We start from the raw sequence: 9546 nt of genomic DNA, 5'->3' as shown, positions 1-9546 counted from the left end.
CCGCCCTGCCTCTCTTCCCTGCCTGTAATAAGAGAGTTTTCCAACAACATACGAGAGTTCTAGGCATTCCACTATTTCACCAACACTTAATATTACTTTTCATTATACTCATTTTTTCCTCTTCTTTTCTTCTTCCTCTTCCTCCTCCTCCTCCTCCTCCTCCTCCTCCTCCTCCTCCTCCTCCTCCTCCTCCTCCTCCTCCTCCTCCTCCTCCTCCTCCTCCTCCTTCTTCTTCTTCCCTATCCTGGGGCTTGAACTCAGGGTCTAGGTACTGTCCCTGAGCTTGTTTTTGCTCAAGGCTAGCATTCTACCACTCTACCATAGTGCTACTTCGGCCTTTTCTGTTTATGTGGTACTGAGGAATCGAACCCAGGGCTGCATGCATGTTAGGCAAGCACTCTACCATTAAGCCACATTGCCAGCCTTCATTATGGTTTTGATTTACTTTTTTTTTATGGTTCTGTTATGTTCTTGTTAACAACTATACCTTTGTTTCAGTGGCATTTCAAGTCTTTGGGGCATCCATTACTTGAAGCTGATTATTACGTCAGTCAGCTTTCCATTATTCTAACAATACCTGAGATCATTAACTTACAAAAAAAAAAAGAGGTAACTTTGGCTTATTTTATGGAGGTTTTGGTCCATGATTGACTGGCCATGTCTTTTTCAGTCTGTCTCAAAGCAACACATCATTATGGGAGCACATGACACAGCATAGTCTCTCCTCATCATAGAGAAGTAACAGTGATAGAGAAGAAAAGAGGACCTCATGGAAGGACACACACAATGACCCCTAAAGAAGGCCTCCCCCAGCCACCATCTGGTCACAGTTCTACCGCCTCTCGGAAGCACTTCCCTGGGAATCAATGGGTCTTTGGGGAATATCAGCCATTCTTTCTTTCTTTCTTCCTCTGCCTTATTTTTCCCTCTCCTGTTGAAATTTCACTTGCAAATATATTATAATGATGTCTTTCCATAGGTCATTGAATCCTTATTCATCTTTTAAAATCTTTTTTATCCCCTCTGCCTCAGTATACATAATTTCTAAATTCAGCAGTCTTTTCTTCTACATTGTGCAATTGAATGCTTAAAGCTATACCATGATTTTGTTTTCACTTCATACAAGGTATTTTTCAGCTTTGTAATTTCTATATATCTCCTTTTGACTGTCCTATTTTTGAGTGTTCTAAATCCCACCCTTTTTTGCATTTTTAATTTGACATAGTTTTTGAAACCTATTCCTACTCCTAGAAGTAAGTTAGGAAATATTTATTTTTATTTTATATATATTTATTTTATTTTTCTGTGCCATTCTTGAGGCTTGAACTCAGAGCCTAGATGCTGTCCTTGGATGTTACGTGGTTTATCATTTCAACCACAGCTTCACATCCAGCTTTTGAATTGAAGGTAAGAGTCTCATGAACTTTTCTGCCTTAGGCTGGCATCCAACTCAGATCCTCTGAACTCAGCCTCTACAGGCATGAGCCATTGGTGCCCAACTACGGTGAGTTTCTTAAAGTCTTTGCAACTGCGTGCATCTCTGTCACTTCTGCCTCTGCTCCTATGTCTTTGTCCTCCTGGGTTTTATATGTATATTGTGAGTCATATTTTCTTGCTGTTTCATGTGTCTCATAGCCTTTTAATTGAATGTTGGACACTTAGAATGTTTCAGTGTTGATTCTGGATTGTGCTGTTTCCATTTAGAGTGTTGAGTATTATTTTGGCAAGTATTTAATTTATTCATGACTCCATTTGATTCTGTTGAGACTTGTTCTGTTTAAGCTTTGCTAAGATGGAACAAGAAATGGCCCATTTACCAGGACTGGAGTAGTCTTATGGCTAAGGATTGGTCTTTCTAGAGTCTCAATTCAATGGTCAGATTGCTTAATAATAGAACCAAACTAGGCTTGGCCAGTAATCTAACACCTACCATTGTTGTGTAAGCTCAACTACCGTCCCTCAGCAGCTACCAGGCTGTTCAGGGGCTCATTGCAAATGTATAGCTTTATATTTGCCTAAAGACTGAAGGCCACCCATATGCTGACTTCCGTGTTACCTTCTCTGCTCAGTTCTTTCTTCTTAGATATATGACTCCATTGACTCAAGACCCCTCAGCAGCCTAACTCTGTAGACTCCACTCAGTGCGACCACCGCTGTCTTTTGGTACCTATGCCTTGGATGACCAGTTAGAAAGTGTCCCTGGCAGAAAGCTAGATTGAATGTGCAGCTTACCTCGTGTGTTTGCTCTGTTCATGATTCATTGGTCATGTTTTTGTACATTTTTACAAGCACTGGGCAAAGCTTTTGGCACACATTAGGTGCTTAGTAAGGTGTTTTCCTAGGAGAAGGGTGTGATGGATTTGGCTCACTGGAGTCCCACTTCTGAAAACATCCACCAGGCTATTCAAATGATGAACCCAGAGAACCAGCGTCCCTGCCTCCACCCACACTCAGCCACCCTTTAGGAGTAACCAATTTTCTCTTTAGAAGCTGGCAATGTGTGTGTGTCGCTCATGTGTGTGAATACACATGCATTTGAGTGACTCGCTGTGTAAAGCTTCCAGCATGTAGAGAATGACCCAAATTACATTCATCCACAGTTAAGATGCACACTGTTCTCTGGGGGATTTGATATACTTTTTCTAAATCAACTAAATGCTCTCTGGAAGAATTATTGGTGGGGAGTGGAGGCTGAGAACAACTTAGCATAAATCATCATTCAGAATGAATCCTGGGAGCCCTCCATAGAGATTTTTTTCATGCTACCAAGAAAAGAGCTTCTGAGGCTTGCTCAAAGCAGCGGGGAGGCAGGACACATCAGGAGCTCTCCCTCCCACCCACCCCCAACCCGCATGGACAGGCTCTGAGTTAGGACAATCTTAGGATGAAGAAACCCACAGTGGAGGCCTCCTGCCTCTTGGCATTCACCTTAAACAACCCACTCAGCCTCATCATCCTGAGTCCATTTTCTGGATCAGTGAACGGAATGAAAAACAGGCTTTTTCTTTTGTTTTCATGATGACTGGGAAGAGAAGGTTTCCAAAGTAAGGATTAGTTCAAGCCCCTTTGGAGATTAAATTTGGATTTTTCCTGTTTTCCCATTATCTGTTGACGTTCTCCACTTTCTCCCTCTCTCAGTCTCTCTCCTCTCTCTCTCTCTCTGTGTCTGTGTGTATGTCTCTGTGTATGTGTGTCTGTCTCTGTCTCTGTTTGTCTCTCTTTCACAGAGATGCATACACACACATAATAATCAAGTTCATCTTCCCCTTTGTGAAAGGTATGTCATTGGGCTTTGTGGTCCAGTTACCTGCTTCTTGCTTTAGAGATGGTGAGTGTGTGATTTGAGTTTGGAGTCCCTGTAGTTCAGTCCCTTCACTCCTTGCAGCTACAACTTCCTCTCCACCCACAAACATTGTTCCTCCATGCCTGCATTTTGATTTAAAAGCACCAAATACAAACAAGGGATTGGAAAGGCCAAATGTGTGAGAGTTTTGATTTCCCTCTGGGGGGGGAAAGACAAGGAGTTATGATTTTCTTCCTAGCAAACAAACTGTTTTCCATATGTCTCCAAAGAGAACTGCTTTTCTCTTCTTCTGTGTGTTCCACAGATAATTCCAATGGGGGAGGGGGCTAGAAAGCAGGGGGAAAAAAAGTGTGTTTTCTAACTCATGGTGTTGTCTGTAAGCATTAGTAATGGGGCTTGGAGTCTGAAAGGGGGCTAAAGAATGTGAAGGCACCAAAGTCTGCTTTCCACAAGCTCTGGGTAGGGGCTTAGAGAGACCTGGCCTGGTACCTTGAAGCAGCTGGCACCATACTTCTGCCTCTGCCCCTGGATAGAGAACCTGTTCTTCCCCAGGGGATGGGAGTGGAGACTGTGCACTTTGCAGGAAGATAGCCCGCAGGTTAATTTCTGCCCTGCTACCTTCTGGCTTGGAACTCCTGGAGGAACTGTAGCTCCCACTTTCAACCTTTGGAGACAAGCCTAGTGTGTTACTAACCTAGTGTGCTACTGAATCTTAAAGGCTCGGTGTATGACCTTTTCATTTCTCCCCTTCAACGCCTCTGAGAGTTCCTCCACTGATTGTACCACAATCCTCAGATTTTCTTACCAGGTGCATCCTTAATAACATCATTCTATACTACTTCTTCTCTCCATCTCTTCTCCCTCCCATTGTTCCTTCTGCCAAGTTCCTTGCCTTCCCCTTCCACCTGCAACACTATCCTCTTCCCTCCTCCATCATGCAATGGCTCATGCCTCTAATCCTAGTTACCCAGGAGGCTAAGATCTGAGGATCATGGTTCAAAGCCAGCCTAAGCAGGAAAATTCCTAGGACTCTTATCCTTAGTTAGCCACTAAAAGCCAGAAGTGGAGCTATAGCTCAAATGGTAGAGCACTAGCCTTGAGTAGAAAAAGTTAATGCATAGTGTCCAGCCCCTGAATTCAAGCTCCAGTATGGGCACACGCACACATGCACGCATGCACCCCCCCACACACACACACAAGAGGAGGTGATGATTTCTCATTGATTTCTTCTTTTCCTCTCATGTCTAACATAAGATATAGCATAAAGAAGGCATTCTATTAGTTTATGGTATGAGCCATAACTTTTGTTCCATTTATGTGCTTACGTTCAACAATGTAAGAAACTGGAAATTTCTTACCAGGATGTGTCATCTCAATCATTAAAAGGCCAGAAAGAAGGAAGACACTGACTCATTTGGGATTCAACCTCCTTTTCTAATCTGCTATCTATTCATCCTTATTGGGATGGTGATACGGTGGTTTTAGAATATCTCCTCAAATTATTTAATGAAACTCCTTCAAAAGATATAACCCAATTTCCCTTCCCTGGTGTTAATGGCTAGCTTCCTATGGATAGCATGTTGTCAGAATGATAATGTGTTCATTCCAAGGCCATAAACGATGAAGATAGTGCTACTTCCATTTCTGTCTTCCATCTTACTCTGTGGGAAGCCAGCTGCTGTGCTGTATGGACATCCTAACAGCCCATAGAGAACGAGAGCCACGGTTAGAAACCGAGGCTTCCTGCCAGGAGACAAATGAGTGATTATCTTGGGAAAGCTCCATTCACCCCAACGGGCCTTCAGATCTTTGCAGCCCCAGCCAAAACCTTGGCTACAGTCTCAGGAGAGAACCCAAGCCACAGCCACTCAGCCAAGCTGTTCCCAGACTCCCGAGCCACAAAATCTATAGATAATAAATGTTTGTTTAAACCACTGAGATTGGAGGGTAATATATTACGCAGCAGTAGATAATTAATATAATTTGTCTGCGTACTTGAATTTATGTTGGGAAGGGAGGGAGTCAGCAGGACCTCCTGTGTAAGAAAAGGCTTTTCCTTTCCAGAGAGGAACAGGGGAACTTATCTGAACAATTGGAAGGCAGGTGTCATGGGAGAGGATGTTTATGTCCCCACAGGCATAAATTTAAATCTAGTCCCAACGTGGTTATATTAGGAAATGAGTCCTTTGGAAGGTGAGTCAGGTCCTAAGGGATGCATGCCCTTATGAAAGGAATGAGCCCCACCCCATCCCCAATGCACGCTAGTCTTCTTTTCTGCCATCGGAGAAGGCCCTCATCAGAACTGATCATGTTAGTACCCTGATCGTGGCCTTGCAGACTTCCAAACTGTGAGACATAAGATTTTGCTGTCTATAAGCCTCTGAGTCTATGGCACTTTATTATAGAAACTCAGACTCTATTGAGAAGATCTTTTCTTTACCTGTTGGGAGACTGATCCCCTTTAGATCTCATGTTTCCAGCCTTCTTCTAAAATCTCCTAAGGCATAAGTGAGTTGTGAACATAAGCGGATAGGTTTAGAACTGATCACACACTGCCTATTTATGCTTGGTGCTTAGCCTTGCTGGGTACTTTGTGGAAAGAAGGCTTTAAAAGTAGTAGAAGTAGTTTGATCCCACACCTGCTACTGTTTGTGTAACCTGATATTGCAAGATATTTCTTAATTACAAATGGAAAAATAACAACTTTACTGTGGAGAATTCTAGTACATAGCACCTTAATTAAGTGAAGGAAGTTAAGCCAAGTAACAATAATATTGGTAGTACATGCATTCCAGCATCGTACATTAAAAGGAGCAAAATATCATATCATTTTTTGGTCAAAAGCAAAAAGCAATACCAAACAAAACTATAAACTCAGTCTAGTCATAAAAAATTCTGACAATTGTGTTGTGAATCAAAATGAAACACGGCATGGTCACTTTGTAAAATAGTCTGCCAATTACTTATACATATAGGAAGACATACACTTAGTCATATGATCTAGAAATCTATGTGTAGGTTTTACCTAACATTAATGAAAGTTTATGTCTACAAAAAATGTATACAAATTTCTTTTTTTGTGTGTGGGGGGGTCGGTCATGGGGCCTGAACTCTGGGCCTGGGCACTGTCCCTCAGCTCTTCAGCTCAAGGCTAGCACTCTACCACTTGAGCCACAGCGCTACTTCTGGCTTTTTTCTTTTTCTGCTTATGTGGTGCTGAGGAATTGAACCCAGAGCCTCATGCATGCAAAGCAAGCACTCTACCACTGAGCCACCTTCCCAGCCCCTGTATACAAATTTCTATAGTAGTTTATGTGTCCCAATTTGTCCCAACCAAGAAACAAATCAACTGGTAAATGGATAAATAACTGTGGTACATCTGTACACTGGAATCCTACTCAATAATAATAATGAGGAGGAGGTGACGAAAGAGAAAGAAGAAGAGGAGGAGAAGAAAGATGAGGAAGAAGCTGTCACCTAGTGGGGCACCTGTGGCTCATGCCTGAAATCCTAGTTACTCAGGAGGCTGAGATCTGAGCATCAAGGTTCAAACACAGTCCAGGTAGGAAAACCCTTAAGATTCTTATCTCCAATTAATGACTAAAAAAGATGAAAGCACAGTTGTGGCTCAAGTGGTAAAGTGCTAGCCTTGAGCTAAAAAGCTCAGGGACATGCCTAGGCTCTAAGTTCAAGCTCCAGGACTAGACACACACACACACACACACACACACACACACACACACACACACACACACACACACACACACACACACACACATACAGACCACCATGACTGACACACTTCAAATGTGTCATGATAAAAGAAATGTGTTATGCTAAGTGAAAGAAGCCAGACGATAAAGCTTTATACTAAGTTTATTTTGAATATTATGAGTAGAATCATACATAAAATTGTATTTCAATGGTAAGTTCTGAACAAAGCTAAAGGGACTGAATACAAATACTGAGTTTCCGGGGTGGAGGGTGGAGGAAGAGATTAGGTACACAAAGACAGGAGGGAATGTCAGGGGGGCAAGGAGAACATCCTATTTACTGCCTGTGGTAACAGTTATGTAACAATAAATACTGGGTAACATTTAGAACTGTATACCAGAAGGATGGATTGTACTGTATGTAAGTCATAAATCTTATTTAAAACAAAGATTTTTTTTAAAAAAAGGACCAAGCCTTCTTAGATGTACCATGTTTATAATTAATAATTGGAATTGGGTTGATAATCATGAGAAAAATCTCAGCTAAACCCAAACTAAAGGACAAAATAGCTCTTCTCTGCATGGGTGAAGAAAAACATGTAGGGTACTACCCTCTTAAAGGCAAGAGTAGGCCAAGCACTGGTGGCTCACACCTGTAATCCTAGCTACTTAGGAGGCTGAGATCTGAGGATCATGGTTCAAAGCCAGCCCGGGAAAGGAAAAGTCCACGAGACTCCTATCTCCAATAAACCACTCAGAAAACCGGAAGTGGAGCTGTGGCTCAAGTGGTATAGCGCTAGCCTTGAGCTGAAGAGCTGAGGGACAGTGCCCAGGCCCAGAATTCAAGCCCCACGACCGGAAAAAAAAAAAAAAGCCAGGTATAATATAAAATCAAGACTCCTCTACACTGACAGTAGGAGCAATGTAAATAAATAGCAGAAGTAAGAGGACAATAAATTTAAAGGAGGAACTAACCACACACAGCTGGATATTCATGAGCAAAGAACAACAACAACAAAAATCAGAGAAGTGAAAGAAAATAGGTGTTTTATGAGATAATCAAAGCTCTGCAGTGCCACAGTGACTCGGGACGGTGTGGCTTCTCCCAGTGAAAGCCACGGGTTGCTCTGAGGGACAAGGATAAGAAACAGAAAGCTACACAGAATAATGAAAGGGCAGCGGAATGAATAGAAGATAATTCCCTTGGACATGAAATGCAATCAAGTCAAGACCCATATTTTATCTCTGCTGGAGGCAGTCTTATTTGTTAGTAAAGTGCTGGGATAATCAACCATTGTTCTCTCTGCCAAGGCTGTCAAAACAAATACAAGCTTCTTTGCTCAGTGCTAAAAATGTCTGAGTCTTTGGAGAACAGCTGGGCAGAAAGCAATCTTGTTCAATTTCAGCACATTTTTTCCCCCAAGTATTAGGCTGTCCGAATACAACCCACATCAAAGCATCCAGGCACGCACTACGGGGACAGGCCTGTCATGAGAACAGATCCTCTCCAGCTCCAGCAAGCAGAACACACCATGTACACTCTTTAAACTTGTCCAGCTCTTCCATCTAAAAGAGCAAGGACTTTGAAACACATAAAAGCTACTCTAAACAGATCAGTCCTTTGAGGTACTTTTTATAAACATTTAAAAAAATATAATGCTGCTGTGCTTGCAAAATGCCATGTATTGATAAGTCTCTGGAGGCATTACAGATGATGTATGATCTCTTGGCTATCACTGTCAATGTTGCCTAAGGGACATCTTCTCCTAAGAGTTTGCGGGATTATTCTCTGTGCTATTAAGTCAGCTCTCATTAAAGCATGTCTTAGTTAAGGCTTCATGATTTGTATTAATTAGGAGGTGTGTCAGTCAGGATGTTTACGGTTGTAGGCAGCAAAAAATTAAACATCAACTCAAGGGCTTTAAACAATAGACTTTTTTTTTTTAAAGCAAATAACAAGAGCTCTCAAGGTAAAGCACTCCAAGGTGGTTCAATGGTACTGTCAAGAACACAAGTTCTTTTCTATCTTTCTGCTCTTCCATCCTCCTTCTAAGTCCCTGGGTAAGACTCCTGGTATCAAAACACGGGCATGGAAGTATCCAGAAGGACAGAAAGTATACCTGAGAGTTTCCTTTCGTCAGAGAGATCTTTGGAGAAGCCTTGCAGAATGCTCATCATCTGGCTCTATTGGCCCGAATTGTATTGTACGTCTGTGCTTGTAACAAATCACTCTAACGGCAAATGGAAACATAATGCAAGCATTAGAGTCACTTCCTCATCCCACAGGGGTTGGCTCCTCTTGCTGTGACTGACACGAAGGAGGAAAAGATTCCCTGGCAAAACATGGCATCCTGCCAGCTAAGAACAAAGGAGAATAGGGTATTAGGTAAGTAACCATCCATCTTACAATCAACTTGAGTAGACTGAAATGTTGGCTTAACAAATGTCTTTTTAGACTGGGATCCAGGCTGTTGAAATTTCAGATTCACTTTTTCCCACTATGCACAATCCCTTCTTCCCCTCCAGCAG

The sequence above is a fragment of the Dipodomys merriami genome, unplaced genomic scaffold (genome assembly GCF_024711535.1).
Source record: "Dipodomys merriami isolate MVZ:Mamm:240054 unplaced genomic scaffold, mDipMer1.0.p SCAF_21, whole genome shotgun sequence".
In the NCBI taxonomy this organism is placed as follows: domain Eukaryota; kingdom Metazoa; phylum Chordata; class Mammalia; order Rodentia; family Heteromyidae; genus Dipodomys; species Dipodomys merriami.
Note: the sequence above shows the minus strand (reverse complement) of the source record.